This window comes from Lissotriton vulgaris, chromosome 5, assembly GCF_964263255.1.
Source record: "Lissotriton vulgaris chromosome 5, aLisVul1.2, whole genome shotgun sequence".
NCBI lineage: Eukaryota > Metazoa > Chordata > Amphibia > Caudata > Salamandridae > Lissotriton > Lissotriton vulgaris.
In genome coordinates this window covers 281032142-281046020 of record NC_141693.1, presented here as the reverse complement: position 1 = coordinate 281046020, position 13879 = coordinate 281032142, and the positions used below count along the sequence as shown (strand labels likewise).

At 48.1% G+C, this 13879-nt stretch overlaps 1 protein-coding gene across 2 annotated transcripts in view; it reads right to left on the bottom strand.

Moving 5' to 3' along the window:
- Positions 1-13879, bottom strand: part of KLHL17 (kelch like family member 17) — a 212084-nt gene that overhangs the window by 124512 nt on the left and 73693 nt on the right. The gene's annotated exons all lie outside the window — the stretch shown is intronic.

Below are 13879 nucleotides of genomic sequence, written 5' to 3'. Positions count from 1 at the left end.
CCCAGAGGAATTTATATATATTTTTTTTTTTAAAAGATGGGGCAACGCTGCCCCCTTCTAGAGCCAATAATTACCCTGGGACCGCCACCCCCTAGGTCCAGCTCCTGCTATGTCCTATGGTGCCCACTCACAGGACACAGCCGTTTGCTGTGACTTGATGGGAGCTTTGACAGCTCCTGCCAAGTCAGAGCAAAAAACTCCGGTTCCAGCAAGCGGGAGCTCACAAAATGCTCGCTCTTGCTGGAAGCAGAAGTTTCGTCTGTTTCCCTACCCGCTGGGAAGTGGGCAGGGAAAGAGACGAAACGATGGATCACACAGACAGGGATGTGCATGGTTAGCAGCACCCTGTCAGACCAATGCCTGCTCCGACAGGCGGCGGGGAGCAGGCAGGGACTGCTTCAGCTTTAAGACTACCCCCACGGTCCTGGAGGAAAAGAGCAGAAAGAGGCAGAATAAAGGTCAGCAAAGACCAGAAAGAGGCAAGATATGGTTGAAAAACTAGCAGAAAGAGGCAGAATAAAGGACCGAAGCAAGAAGAAAGAGGCAGAATAAAAGGTCAGCAATGAGCAGAGATAGGCAGAATAAAGGCCACAAATTAGCAGAAGAAGCCAAATAAAAAGGTGAGAAACGAGAAGCAAGAGGCAGAATAATGGTCAGAAACTAGCAAAAATAGGCAAAATAAAGGGCAGAAAAGATCAGGAAAAAAATGCAGTAAATGAGCAGAACCCACTCAGGCACTGATACGCCTACTCACAGAATTACTCATACTCTCTTCCACTCACAGATCTACTCAGACTCACACACCGACTCACAGACCCTCTCAGAGACCCACAGACCCACTCAGACACTCATATACCCACTTACAGCCCCACTCATACTCTCTCACACCCACTGAGATACTCATGCACTCACTCACACACTTAGTGTCAAAGGTTTGTGGTTACAGTTAGGAAATAAAATGTAAAAAAACCTTACAAATTGACTGAAAAATACACAAAAGGTTACAGAGACTTTATAATTAGGACATAGAATAAAAAACTGTTCGGAATTCACTTAAAGAAACAAAAGGTTACAAGGACATTGTAGTTAGGTTCAGATTTCACTTTTACAAAAACTGATTACATAATCAACAGAACCACTCACACACCTATACAACCACTCATACACCCACTCATACACCCACACAATCACTCACATACCCATTCAGACCCATACAAGTAATTACACAAAAACTCACTTAGCCATAGAGCAACTCACACACTCAGTCAAATCATACACCAGACACTCACCCATACAGCCACACACTCACCCATACCGCTGACACACCCAGTTATTCACCTATAAAGGCACTCGCACACCCACTCACTCGCCCATACAGCCTCTCAACAGAGCCACTCACTCACCCATACACCCACTCACACATCCATACAATCACTTTACACGTCCACTCACTACCTGTACAGCCAATCCCAGAGACACTCACTTTTCCATATAGACACTCACACACCAACTCACTTAATCAGACACTCACTCAAATAGCCACTCACTAACCCAAACAGCCACTTACACACACAGTCACTCACTCATACAACCATTTGGACACCAACTCACCCATACAGTCACTGACACACCAACCCATGCAGCCACTGACACAGCCACTCACCCACCAATGGTCACTCACACAGCCACTCACATACCCACATATACACCCATACAGCCCCTCATACACCTGTACAGCCACTCAGGCACCCACTCACAAATGGATACACACAGTGACCCACATAAACTGTGTTAAAAAAATCAATCACTCAGTAGTGCACAAAGTATACTAATTTTACTATTGTGGTGCCTTAGAATATATATTTAACACACAATCACTGGATGATGTCATCAGTGATGTCATTTGAGATGTCAGTGAGGTCACTGGCTATGTCATGAGGGATGTAATATGGGAGATCATAAGCAGTGCATTGCGGTGGTGTAAGTGCTAGTCAAATAACGGTTGAATTTCACTGGTTTTGTATGAGTGAAATCTGAGCCTAACTATACCATCCCTGTAACCTTTGTTTTTTTCAGTGAAAAAAAAATATTATATATCTATACACACACACACACATATATATATTTATACATACACACACACGCGCTCCGGGTACCTCGATTTTACGGAGAGAAAACCTACAGGATGCCTCGTCCTCCTTCCTACTCCAAACCCAGAGTAAGACAAACATTTCCCCTGTAGTCCTACAAGCATGCCGGTCCTATAAAAACTTATAGAAAGAGACCAACACCAGCCAGCCTCTAATGTATAAGTATGACGTCACGGTCCCATGGCAAACTTGAATGCCTAAAGCAGATGGTGAAATGCCAGTCGCACACCTGTAAAATGGTGGGATTTATTTTGTTTATAAAGTTTTATACAGCGCAAACATGACCCGTGAGGGTATCAGAGCGCTTTACAGGGGGAGGAGTGAAAAACCGGTAAAGACACAGCAATAAAAACGCTGATAGGATATATATACAATCATTGAAGAATAGCAAATTGAACTCCCTAGGAGATCAGTAGGATAGTAGTCATGATCAACAAATCAGAATATACCAGGTTAGGGTATGCTTTTAATTTTAGACCAACCATGTGTTCATCAGAAATGTTTTCACTTCGATTTCACCATTTAAGTAACTCCTGTAGACAAGTTGAGGGTTTCTCCAAGTTTATTACATGCAACAGTTTCCAGGAACTATCCCATCCCTCAGGCTGCTCGTTTCTCGGGTTCCAAACAAAGTATTCTCTTCCCAGAACAGCCTTGTCTGGTGTCACTTCTATGACATATTACTACTCCATTTAAGAAGAACGTACAAACATCTAGCCACGGTGAACAAACGCCGCGAGGTGCATGTCAGAAAGCAGCATTTCATTACAAACCGGGTGACAGAGGGCGCTGAAGGGGTCCTGCACAACGCAATGTTAGAAGTATGTTTTGATCTTCTGTGGTGTTAATTAGGAGGAATGCGAACACGTGTAGTGACCCCTGCCGATTCTAAATAAGGGTCCCGTGCTGTACGCACAGTACAGAAACAATAAGAAGTGCTGCAGGCCTCCGGGGAGGCTGGGGGAGCTTGATGTGGGCGGGGCGATAGCTACTGCCCCGCCCGGAGTCCAAGACCAGCCGCTGGCCCATGTTTTATTTATTAAAAGCGTTACCCGGCACCACGCACCGTGCCCTCCTCACACCACACACCAAGGTCAGCGGTGTTGACAAATAAACAGAGGTTAACAGCCTTCCCGCCCTGTGATTTTTTAACTCCCCTCCTCCCTCCTCCCCCCTCCCTCCGCAAGTTTTCCTGTTTGGTGTATTAAGTAGTGGTCAATGATTTAGGGGGCACGGGCACCTGACCTCCCGTCGATTGGAGCCCCCCAACATATGTGTAGAGCTGGGATGAGGGAATGGGCTCAAACATGGCCGCCCATGAGCCCACTGCGGTCTTCCTTATATTTAGCTCAGGTCTGCTGAGCCTATTTGCCCATTTATTTCACTAGAACAGACAGCAAAGCGACTTTTCGGTTCTTATGTACGCCGACGATCGTAATTCCTTGCCCCATCGGACTCCAGTGTAAAACTGACCAAAAATAAATACAGTAACGCCCTGGATGGACTTCTCTAACCAGCCCGGTAGCGGCCCCGGGAGGTGTAAGAACGGTTCTCCGTAGGGGTTAATGAAACAATGTAAATACTTGGGTCTGTTATTTACTAGTAATCTATTCTTGAGTGCTCGATTCCGGAAACAAAAGTGGATGTTAAACTCAACTGTCAAAGGTTTGTTACCAGATGCACCAAATGGTAACTAACAGGAATATTTAGTCCTTAAGGAAAACGTATGATGCTACAATCCCTCTAAGGGCTCCACTAAGTTTAATGTTTTCCATGCAGAACTGCTCAATTTTAGATTTTTTATTCAAGGGAAATGGTCTAAAAGTCTTCACGTTTTGAGGCAATGTACAAATCTTACGATTCTTGCATTATCTATCTGACAGACCAGTAAGTGGGTGGGTGGGTTACGTCTGTCTATAACCTGGTGTTGCTGGAGTTAGATCAAAGGAAATAGTATGTCAACCCACGCTCAATGCCAGCGTTAACCCTTATGGGGAAGGAAGTGATGGGCAGGTGTCATAACTCCACTTGAAGATATGATTGACATCACCCTTATACCGAGGATAAAACACATCTGTTCGGATGACCACCATAGTAATAATTTACAGACACACTTTCAAACCAGGCGGCCTTTGAGGTTGAACGATAGAGTAACGCACGCAGGGTACCCTGTAAGGGAAAGGAAAGACCGTGTCCCTGATGTGAAAATGGGTACAGGATTTGCCTTATTTTTAGGTTTGGCTTGACAGCAAAGCTGGCTGGGCGACCTACTGTTACCAGTTGCCTAGCATGCACACAGAGATGGCTTTGCCTTCGCCCCTAGGAGTATATTACCCTCTCTCCTCATTATATCAGTTGTTTGGTGCATCAACCCACCTCCTATGGAGTGTTTACACTGCGATGAAGGAGAAACTATTTTAGTGCATGAAGATTCATTCTGCTTATGAGAAGTAAATTATCTCAGATGCATTGTATAAGCTTGTCACCGGAACCGCACAGTGTGCTTGTGACCATTGTCCAATTTAGCCCGGGATTACATCTTTGTATTGAAGTTTGGGATACACCTGATCTACCTGCCAGGCAAAAGGGATGCATAGGAACCCAGGACCATTGGATCCCTGTGGCAATTGCCAATGGCCCTGAATTTACACCGAGCCACAGGTTTAGGGAGTCCCACAAAGCTTACAGAAACAGAAGAACAGACATAACTCCCCGCCTTCAAACTCCTTAAAACTTTTTCAACTACAGCGAATACATCCATTTTCTGCTTTGGGGTCACTTACCCCTAATGGGAGGCTAGACCTGCACTCCAGTGGCACTGTTGTTTCTGTAAGTCAAAGATAGATCAGGCTAGACTAGTCCCGGTAGCCAACAGGAATTCAGGATCCCAACAGCCAAATACCAGTAGGCCTAAGTCCACCAGAAGGCTACACTATATTGACTGCGACTAGTAGAAACTGGGATTAATGGAATTTCATATTAGTTTTATTTCAGCTTAATTGAAGAAAACGCTGAAATGAAACCCGATATGGCAAGGGGACCCAAACATAAATGCTGATTACACTATCCGAGTCCACAAGTCATCAGGGCAGACTCCCAAGTTAAAAGCGTTCAATAGTTTGGACAGCTCCTCGGCTATCCATGGTGCTGAACTCAAATTAGAGAATGTTGATCCATTCTATCTTGAGATGGGTCTTCTGAAATTAAGCTGCGAAAAAAAAAAAAGATTAACCCCTTCCATGCTCATGACGGAACGGTTCCGTCATGAGCGTCGGTTGGCCTGTGCTCATGACGGAACCGTTCCGTCATGGTTCCATAGGCCCAATGGAACGTGCAGCACAGCGCAAGAATTTGCGCCGCGCTGAACGGATTAAAAGAACCAGCAATCCACTCAAGAGGCATCTAACCATTCATCTATTTTCTTTACAACTTTTTTTTTTTTTTTTTTTTTTTTTTCACACTTCGATTAGAGTTTTATTTGTACAGAACAATCTGCCTTCATTAAAGGATGATAAATCTTTGATAATACTGGACTTTCTTTAACATTTTACAAAAATCAAAATAATATCCTCATTTACTTGTGCCTATCTTTCTTTTTTTTTTTTCTTTTTTTTTTTTTTGAAAACCTTTATTGGAAAATCAGGATATACATGCGCAAGCCCACAACCATCATGGCCGGCTGCAAAGACAGTCAATAATAACAGGAGAGTAGCGTGCAATAGGTCAATATACTAGCAGGATACATCAAAGTACATTGTAAGGACTGTGGGGTGTGCGACATAGGATATGAGGTTTTCTTTTTTAATTTTAGAAGAAGAGAGGGGGCTGCAACAACAAGGACCACACACCTTACATAAAGACAGAGAAGAAGCAAGGGGGATAAACCCCAGTGGTATTCGGTGGTGGGCTATACATAAAGCAACTCTACCATCAAGCAGCCATAGCGCAAAAACCTAGACAATAGCGACGATATAGAGGGCAACTTTACCAAGTCCAATCCCCATAAGCCCACCCCTAAAAAGCGAGGGATAGAGAAATATGGAGATGTCAAGTATAGAAAAAGAGACAAAGGTGTGAGACCCCGTGACGCCAGCCCCACTAAAGAGGAAGACCCTCCCAAAGCCGGAAAAGAGCGATAGGGACCATAGAACAAAACAAACTAAAACAACAAACCCCCCCCGCACCCGCCACCCTGCACCCCTGTAATGGCTACGGCCTAACCCACTAACAGAGTGCCTGTCGCCCCGGAACTGCCCCACAGAAGGGAAATTATAAAGAGTGGAGGAGGAGAGGAGCGAACCCGCTCCCGGGCACCCGGTGCCCCCTCGCCGGCAAGTGAACATCTCAGTACAAGGGGTAATCATTTAGCAATGTATACACAGTAGGGAAATCTACGAGCGGCGCGCGAGATTTAACACACCGACAACAGGATTAATCACAAGGCAGTACAGTTCGCATACCCAAAGCATTCATACCCACTGTAGTAGCAATGTCGTGAAGCAATACCCCCTGCAACCAAAAGCACAAGCAAGAATGGAAGCCAGCCTATAGCAGTCCCTCGGCCCTTCTCGTACGTGAAATTATTGAGAGCAGTACATGAACCAAAGCAGCAAGAATCAGGTCAGAGTAACATATCCGAGAACAGAGTCAACTCGGCGCAGCATCATGGAGGTCAACGTGTCACGCAGCCCTCACAGTAGTAGCACAGAGGACGGTGACCCGGAGGGGGGATATTTATCCTTGTCCAGTCTTGCGTAAAGTACCAGAATCAGCGACAGTACCAATCTCCAGCAAGTGCGGCATGTGAAACCAGTCAGTGATACAGCCCTTCCAAACTCCATGCAACGAAGCAACACAGGAGAGCCCCAGTCCAATGTTAAAGTATAGCAGGAACAGCGCAAGAGTATCAAGCAGCAGGTCATTGGGAAAGGATATTGCAGCCAGATCCAGACTAGCATGTCCAAAACGCCCGGTGCATCCAACTGTACACATATGGAAAGTCCGAAGACGCCGTGTTTTCGACCATCTAGCTGCTGCGAAAGGCGCCATCTTGAAACCTCCTGGCGCTGAAGACGGCGTCTCACTGTACACGAGCGGGCCAGACGAAATCATTGGCTCCACCGCTAGGATCATGGTATCCAACTTGCCCCCCAACAATAGGGCGCCCTGCACCAAGGTGTCACGGAGGGCAGCCAAAGAAGCAAGTAATGCGTCGAGGCGCAAAGCAGTTCTGTGTACCCCGTGTGGTGCGGTCTCCTTACCCATAGTAGCACGGGCAGATCAGGGCCGGTGTGGGGCCGGGGCGCAGGCTGGAAAGCGGCGAACAATGTAGCCCCCCCCGGCAGGGTCGCAAAGAGCAAGCAAAAGGTGCCGCCGAAATTAGTGCAGGTGAAGAGTGGCTCGCGATAAATTAGGGAGCCTCCCGCAGAAGTCGGGATGTTTAAGAGAATACCTTTCGGCGGAGTGGATAGAGTGTTGCACTGTCCGGGGACGCAGGGGCACAGGGAGAGTCTCGATCTTCGCTTGCAGTCAGGAGAAGCGCCGTCACACGCCCCCTCAGAGCTGACCGGTCCCTCCAGGTCAGCGGCGGCCGCTGTTGTTTACTCGGGGTCCAGCCTCGCAAGATGGCCGAGTCCCCGGTCTTAGAGCTGCTGCGGGCCGCTGGAATCGCCGACGTTTTCTCGCCTCCAGAAGCAGGCACGGACCTCGGGATTGCACCCTCGATGATCGGATGCTTTCATGACCCCGTACCCTCCGTCTTGCCGCGGCGGTGCACCCAGGATGTAGTCTCGTCAGGAGACGATGATCGGAGCCGAGGGACTAGGCGGCCATTGCGGTCGCCGGCTTGGCTCCTCCCTCTTTACAACTTCTTGAGTGGTTTGGTCTAGAAACATTCACCATTCATTTAATTTTACTGTATTTAAACTCTAGGGTGTTTAAAATAATACCTCTGGCTGGTCCCCAATATTAAAAACACACAGATTAATACAGTATGTTGCTCAACTTTTACATCACCCCTGTAAGTAAGACAGACTGCTCAACCAAACTATTCTGATGAGTTACAGAGGGTTTGGAGACCAAACTTCCACCTCCGTTATGGTATCCGGGACCCACCAAGTAGGAATACTGCTTCACTGTGGATGCTGCTGGGTGGTCTAGTATGCACCCTCCCAACCTGGGATACAGCTCAACGGCTACAAGAAGCCTGCCTCTGAAGATGCAAGAAGCAACCTAGGTGATCGATTGAGTCAGTCCTTCACACAGTACATTTGTGGCCTTTTGTTGGCAACTGGTGAGGGGGTCTGGTACCTTGTCCAAGGAGCGCGGATGGTGGTCTGTATTGTCTAGGTCAGCAAGTCATGTTGGATTTTTCAGATGGAGGCTCAAGGGTCGGCAATGATATCAAGCTAGTTCTCTGATGCATTTCCTATGAACTTCTTATTACTGGACCTGGATTGGATAATGTGATTTGTGAATGCCGACCTAGGGCTCGGGGTACGCTAAGGATATGTTAAGTTAACTTTATTTGTAAAGCGCATAATTGCCCTGAGGCTTCTAAGCACTGTTTTGTTTCAGCTGCAAGTGTCAGCAAAGGTGCCGGAAGAGATACCAGGATTTGAATAACCAGGTCTTTACAGCCTTCCTGACGGAGAGGAGATTGGACTAATTTTTCATGCACCGTGGAAGTGCATTTCATACTTCGGATGCTTCCATCACGATGCTCTTTCCACCCCATCGTGCTTTTTGAAATCTAGGCTGTACCAGTAGGTTGGCAGTAGTTGAACAACATTTTTTAACAGGAACATACTGTTTTTCAGCCAGTCCTCCAATGGTTTTTCACATGCACTGCTTACGATGGAACCTATATTGGTGATGTACTTTACACATGCAGGACCAGGGGAGAAAGGACCTAATTTGACAAAACTTATTCCAGCTATCCTACAATGTAACGAACTGCAAAAAGGTCTCCATATTCAGGCTGCTGAACTGTCCCAAACTAGCAGAGCAGGAGCACGAAGGCCTGAATCCATGCAGCGAGATAATAGGGCTGTCAACATATGGTCCTGCGTAAGACTGATGGGTGTTTCTAGGGTGACAGAGAAATGATGCCAGGGTTGCCGAGGAACCAATGGCATCTGCTCTGCAACCAACCTAATCTGCTGACAAGTTGCTGTTACATAGACTCTGCAGTCAGATGGGTCATTTGCTGCAATCATGAAGATATCAGTAGATTATCCATCACACCCAGGTAGGGTCTCCAGCATGTAATCTGTGACCTTGGTTTCTCATGCACCAAGGTCACATTACTTTACAGAGGACACAGAATGCACATGCAGGAAGCCAACTTCGTAATGCACAGACATGGAGTCCATTTATGTGTGCTCTGTCTTCCATAGGAGAAACCCCACTACATTGCAAATGGAAAACTGAGAAGTTAATGGTATATAGACTTTGGTACTCAATCACATTTACAATACAATTTCACAAGGGTAGTGATGTTGCAGCAAGATTAGTATGTATATATAATAAGAAACTGAGGTCTAAAACACAGGCAAGAACATGGTCCCTTAAAACCGCAGCACTATATATTACACAGAATGTAATTCTGCAGCAATCTACAATGACTACCGCAGAATGCACAGGACATATAGGCATTCGATTTTAATTATTCTGCAACAACAGAGTGTAACCACGTTCATTGCTCCGCTACTGTGTGCAAAGTAACACACGGGTGAACTCACTCTATATATTGTATTTCTGTAAATTGCCCACTCCTTGTTTCAAAGATCACAACCTGTCCTTCTTAAAAAGTCAGACTCCAAAAACTAAAAATAAACAATCTAATTGTGTTCCTCTATTAATCCCACGTACCATCTGCATGAACTCAAATACCACAGCCTAACTCCGATCAATGTAATCCGCTACGAGAATACTGCACTACATGCATGCAATGGTTTGCTAGAGAGCACACGACTAACCCCAACAACCAACAAGAACCACCGGACTAATCAGTAATCTTGGAACCTGGAGCAGAGTTCTGCCCAGTGTATAGCCTCATCAGGGGTATTAAACTGCCCCCGGGTATGCAGCTGCGGTGCGGGTCTGAATATTTAAAGAGGGGGCATTTACTGTGCACATTTTTGTATTCAAAATGTGGTGCAGGTTCGCATATAAGCAGTGACTGCACTTTCCGTGCAGATTCACGTCTGAAGGGCAGGAGGGGAAGGGAACTGGTGCAGTGGATGGGCGGAAGGATATGGCGGGAGGATATGTGCTATGCGGCTCCGGTATACGGTGGCAGGTGCTGCTCGGATACCTAGAGCTCTGAACAGTCACAGGCGGCGTGTTCTGGAGGTGGAATATTCGGGCGAGAGATAAACAGCGTTGGGGGAGAGGGCACGGACAGAAAGTTGCAGGCTGTTACTGTGCATTTACAGTGGGAGGACAGGTGCTGTGCTAGGTACACTGGGGCAGGTCAGGCGCTGAGCACATCTGTAAAAGGTAGCAGTGCTGGACGGTGTAGGTAGGGCTAAGGTGGGGAATTGATAGTTAAATAAGACGAAATTGTCTTCCAAGTTTGGGTAAGTAAATACGGGCTATTTGTCCAGGGCCCAGAATACAGGACAGTGGGCATCTTACTGGCGATACCCATGGTCTTGTGCGAGTACCAGTCCGAAAATCCCCCCCTCCCCCCCCCCCCCCCCCCCCCCCCCCGTCCACACCCCCTTTGCTCAACCCAGCCTCCTGCACCAGGGCACGGCCCGGTCACCGCCATGGGCGGCAGCTGCACCTCCAGGCGACATCTGATACGGCGGCCGTCTGGGGACACGCTGATCCCGTGAGCCAAGGCCTTTATCAGGGCTGGGGGAGGGGCATCCTCCCCTTCACACACGGTCTAACAATAAACAATTTCTCACGCTGAAAATCTTTCCCACGTCCTTGACGATACGCCCCTTAACCATCGATACCCAGCCCTTCGCCTTGAAAGGTCCCTACCCCGATCAGGTGCTCCCAGATGCTCGAGCCGGTCACCCTCTGGTATAAAATGCTCGCTCGTCTAGGAGCACCAATCCACACCCGGGCACTGTGCTCGTGGCTCACCCGAGAATACTGTACTCACCGGGGCCGCCTTCCTGCATTAGGGACCCTCCTTGCCTCCATCCTGCGACCAGAGCCTCTGCCAAGGTGGAGCCTCTGGTCTGACACTGAAAGCTAGCTTTCAGTGTCAGACCTGAGTGGCACCATCGCCAGCAACCGCTGGATTAAAGAGCACCTGGATGGAACCTGGTATAAGAGGAGCCTAGGCCTGCACACACTGGTCTGCGTGGTACCCAGCCTTGCACACCCTGGAAGGAGAGGTACTCAGCCTTGCCTGCTCTGGCCTGCGAGGTACCAGCACCACCTGCTGCTGGCATAAGAGGACCCCAGCCTTGCACACTCTGGAAGGAGAGTTGTCCACCCTTGCACACTCTGGCCTGCGAGGTACCATCAACAAAGGATGCTGGTTTTAGAAGTACCCAGCCGTGCATACTGTGGTCTGTGAGGTACCCAGCCTTCAATGCTCGGATCTGCAAGTTACCATCAGCACCTGCTACTGGCATGAGAGTTACCCAGCCTTGCATGCTCGGATCTGCAAGGTACCATCAGGACCTGCTGCTGGCATGAGAGGTACCCAGCCTTGCATGCTCGAATATGCAAGGTACCATCAGGACCTGCTGCTGGCATGAGAGGTACCTCGCCTTGCACACCCTGGACGTAGAGGTGCCCAGCTTTGCATGCTCTGGTCTGAGAGGTACCATCACCACCTGCTGCTGGCACAAGAGGTCCCCAGCCTTGCACACACTGGAAGGAAAGTTGCCCACCCTTGCACACTCTGATCTGCAAGGTACCATCACCACCTGCTGCTGGCGAAAGGTTTCATTTTTGTTTTTTAATGCATTCAGTTTTCCTTTAAGGAAAACGGGCTGCATTTTAAAAAAAACTGCTTTATTTAAAAGCAGTTCCAGACATGGTGGTCTGCTGAGACCAGCAAGCAACCATACCGTGGAGGGCCTGCCATTCCCAATGGGGTCGCAATTGCGAGAGACTCATTAATATTCATGAGCCTCTCAATTTACGACCCCAGTGGGAATCACTAACAGAGTGTTACACACTGTTGTACATCCAAAATAGCTCCTCGCAAATTGCGAGTCGCAAAAGACACAGAATTTGCGAGGCGCAATTTGGGGCATTGCACATCTGGCCCTAAATGAGGCAGCAGGGGGTCCCCTTTGTGTTCACCGGTCAGTACTTGGATGAGCAGGGACTGGCCTCTAAACACAAACATCCCCAGACATCCCCAGCTCACCTAAATCACGTATTGCTTACCTGCCTCAAGCAGATGATGCTTTTGTTGATGTGTGTCAGAAGAGGTCAGAGGGTGAAAGGAGTTCAAAGTATATAATGAAGGCCTAAAACTACTTTAAACAGGAAAATCAGAGAGAAACTAACAGGCAGGGATAAGGACAAGGCTGGAGTAAACTGAGAAGGGGGCTGTTGCACACAGCTCCATGCGCCTCAGAATATTGGCGCCCTTAACCTGAAGCCCAGCTCGCCCCTGCTACCTTGCATCCTCAGGTCTGACAGGACCATTCTCAGTTGGTGCTGGTCTGAGAGCTATTCTACCCTGCTGTCTTGGGCCGGAGACAACCCAGCCCATGATAAAAAAGCTTTTGTGTCGGCTATTGGCAACTACTCTGGACCGCATTCTAATCCATAGTTGTAGCCCCTATGTAACACTACAGATGGGAACCAATCTCTGGTTCGGTTTATCTTTTCTGAGATGCATTATTCGCTGCAGTATTTAGTTTGATGGACACCCTCCCCTGTTCCCTCTAGCTAGAAATGTAACCTCCCTGCTGCCTACGGTTGGAGAATACAAAAAATATTGTTATGGATGGAATGCTTTGAATTAATCTCAGCAACTGGCAATTGCTCTGGGCTGTACCTCGAGCCATTGTTTTTTGTGCACACCTTCCCACATGTTTGCACCCAGCCATATGCAGATCAGTCTTGGCCCCTTTCCAATGGGAAATGTCCAACCGGAGCTGCCAGACCAGGTCTGCCCTGATACGGACACAAGCAACGCAGGACGGCTTTCACCCTTATTAGGACTCATCAGGCAGGTATACCTTGGTTCCAGTGGCACAGTGAACACAGGGCCCACATCAGGGCATACCCGTCCCACCGAGGGCACCAAAAACAAGGTTGTGGATGGGTTGCTTAAATTAATCTCAGCTACTGGCACTTGTTCTGAGGTGCATCCCAAGCCATCATTTTTTTCCCACAATGCCACTTCAGCTTGGACCCAGCCATATGCAAGTCCGTGTTGACCCTGCTCCGCTGGGAACAGTCCACCTCGAATTGCCAGGCCACTTCCTCCCTGGACTAGGATGCGGCCCGAGTAATAACCAGTGGCTGAGATGGTTTCAAGCATTCCAGCCTTCAACTTTTTTGATACTTTAGTGTGGCTGGAGAGGCACCCTCCGCGGTCCCTGTTTGGAGAAGCTCCCTCCCCTGCTGCCTCTGGCCGGTGAGATGCCCTCCATTGCACCACCCTAGTCTGAGAGAGACCTTGCCCCGAAGTTTCTGGTCGGAGTGGCACCCTTCACTGCAGCTTCTGGTCAGAGGCACTCGCCCCTGCGGCCTCTGGTCGCCGATGCACCAGGTAACTTCCCCAGCAGTCACTG